This window comes from Rutidosis leptorrhynchoides, chromosome 8 (genome assembly GCF_046630445.1).
Source record: "Rutidosis leptorrhynchoides isolate AG116_Rl617_1_P2 chromosome 8, CSIRO_AGI_Rlap_v1, whole genome shotgun sequence".
In the NCBI taxonomy this organism is placed as follows: Eukaryota; Viridiplantae; Streptophyta; class Magnoliopsida; order Asterales; family Asteraceae; genus Rutidosis; species Rutidosis leptorrhynchoides.
This window is the reverse complement of record NC_092340.1, coordinates 264,431,817-264,434,858: the sequence shown is the minus strand read 5'-3', so window position 1 is coordinate 264,434,858 and position 3,042 is coordinate 264,431,817.

The window sequence follows — 3,042 nt, the reverse complement described above, 5'->3', positions numbered from 1 at the left end:
TCACTGTAAGTCTCCACGTCCCAACTTTGTTTTCGCGTATCGTTATTATCGTTGTTATTACTATTGTTATTATTATTATTATTATTATTATTGTTATTATTATTATTGTTATCGTAATATTTATTATTATCGTCGTTATTATTGTTATTTATTTATTATTGTTATTATGTCCATTTTATATAATTTATATTTTTACGCCGTTATAATGTCCAACTAAATATCCATAGTGGTAACTAAAATGTAGAACCTCTAGACAAATGGATTGAACCATATTATAATATTATGATGTAACTTTGACTATTTTTAATATTAAGTTTAATCACCGACCCATTGTTATATAATTTAATATTTTCACCCTTATCACATAATTTATTAAAATTGATAAACGAAAGTGCATAAAATTGACATAAATTATGCTTCAACACCTCGGTGATCTAGACGGACATATGGACAAATTATTGACAACAATTTAGAAGTGTGATTCGATGGTTTGGGTAATATTATAGCTTATATAATCGTGTAATTATAAAAAGGGTAAGACCGTTATAATTTTGGTTTTAACGAAAGTAAAAACTGGATTAAATCTTAATTTAAATAATCGGGGTATAATTTAATTCGCTAAAATGAGATCGAAACGAAAGTTAGATTTAATTTTAGTTAGTTAAATCTTTATAAATCGGAAGATAAAATATAAGGATATATATTAAAACATCATAACCGGAATTAAAAACAATCCATAAATCCAGAGGGGACATATTTTAGTAGCCACTACTTTACCTTATTTTAAATCTCTTCAATTTCACTTTTTACCATATAGTAAATTTTAATTACTTTTTACTATTTTGCTATATTGCCATGAAAAACCTTATTTCTTCTATTTTGTCAAATTAGTTAAATTGTATTTTTATTGTCGTTAATTTAGTTATTTCGTTTTAGTTAAATTTAAATTCCATTCAATTAAGTAGTAAACCTTAATCCAAAATCCCCCTTTTAATAGATTAACTTTTAGCGATTAAAACCTTGAAAACTCCATTTCCCTGTGGAACGAACCGGATTTACCAAATAAACTATTACTATACGTATAGGAAAAAGTTGCCTATATGTGTGAAATCAATCCGAAATCATAAGAACACCATATAATCACAACCAATTCGTGTAATAAATTCAATCTAAATTCGATCAAAATAAAAGGACACGATCTTTACGTCATCAGTGACAATCGGTTAACAATGATCCAGGAATCACTAGACGAAGTATATAACTATATATGAAATATACCCGAGTTTGCTAGTCTTACCAGCCTTGCCTTTTCTCAGCTCAGATTGGTCGATAGGACAACTTCCTTCTTCAATTGCCAACATTTCCACAATGAAAACATTCGGCGTCTTTTGGGCTTTCCTTCTTGGAAGGTGGAATATTTTCCAGAAAAATGATTTGTCATTTCCCTTCCACAAAGTATCTGACTTATTCTTTTTTTTTTTCACCCTTTCATCCTATTTCTTCCTTATCATCGAACAACATTCAGTAAACATTTTCTGAGTAGCAGCAACTGTCACACCAGGAGAAACGGATAAGGGTTCTAAATTTTGTTCAACTTCCATTTATACTTGAGAACTGTTCTCAGATTGCAGTGCCTGTCTAGGAGTTTGAACATTGAGTTTATCCTTCTCCAACAAAGAAGGAAGTGTGTTTTTGTTTACGTTTTGATTAATATCTACAACATATATAAGATTGAATATAGTATTTTCGATATTGAGCTTTAATAAATTAACTACCCAAGTTTTTATAATTTTTTTAAATACAATTAATTTACGAAAGCCTAAGATCCACATAGAAATTCCATAACCACATCTGTTGATCAGCTAGCAGTTACAGAGTCTATTGATAGGTAGCGGGTACCAATTGCATTACAAGTGCAACTCTTACATCTTTATGGGACCTAGAGATGTATGTAGTCCAACAAACCACTATTATCTACTGGCATGTTTGTCCCATCCTTGCCTCGAACTCAGGTCTCACCGTGAATACGATTAAGTCGTCCAATTTGGAAACAATAGAAATTCACGCTAGTCTCACTCAAGGTTGCAGAAATCGGTTCTCGGGAAGTTCTATGCAGGGTCTCCAAAACGAGAACTCGGAGAACTCGGGGAGAACTCGGGGAGAACTCGGGGAGTTATCGGCAGTTGACTTTCGTTGACTTTTGAGATTTTACCGAGTTTTTTTCCGAGATTTGACCGATTTTACCGAGATTTGACCGATTTTTTCGAGATTTGACCGATTTTTCCGAGATTTGATCGATTTTTTCGAGATTTGACCCATTTTTTCGAGATTTGATCGATTTTTGGTCGTTGACCGATTTTTTGGCCGATTCCAAAACGAGTTCTCGGCAGGGAGGTCAAACCGATTTCTCCCCGAAAAATCGGCCGATTATTCCGATTTTTTGCAACACTGGTCTCACTAGATCGAAAATCTACCTCGTGGCTATAATTCAGCCTAGTCTCACTAGATCAGAAAAATAACAAGGAGTGTTTGCAAGCTCATTGGATGGCATGAGTTAAATTTGATGGGTAATTTAGAAAAGTTCGTGTCAACGAATAATGCATGCACATAAGATTCGCTACACTATTAGTTAAAAAATATTTTAACCAATTATATATGTCGATTATGTTTGTACAACTAATTTGTTATTTAACTATATTATATAAAAATAACAAATACACAAACGTGTATCGTTTTAAAATAATTTCAAAAGATGTTGCCCATATATATTATGTGAGTTTAAAAATCATCAATTTTAAAAGCGTTAGAGTTTAACTTTTAAAATCAACAATTTTAATCTTTAAACTCGTTACGTGTTTTATTTAATGTTTCTATCAAAAATATTTTAGCGTAGATTATAATCAACAATAATAAAAAAAACATTTAAATAAAACACAACCACGCATTAGATACATACATAGCCTAGCTCAAAATCCTATGCTTGATCCCATGAGCCGACATGAGATCAAGAGGTCAAACTAAGGACAATATTATAGCTTTCCA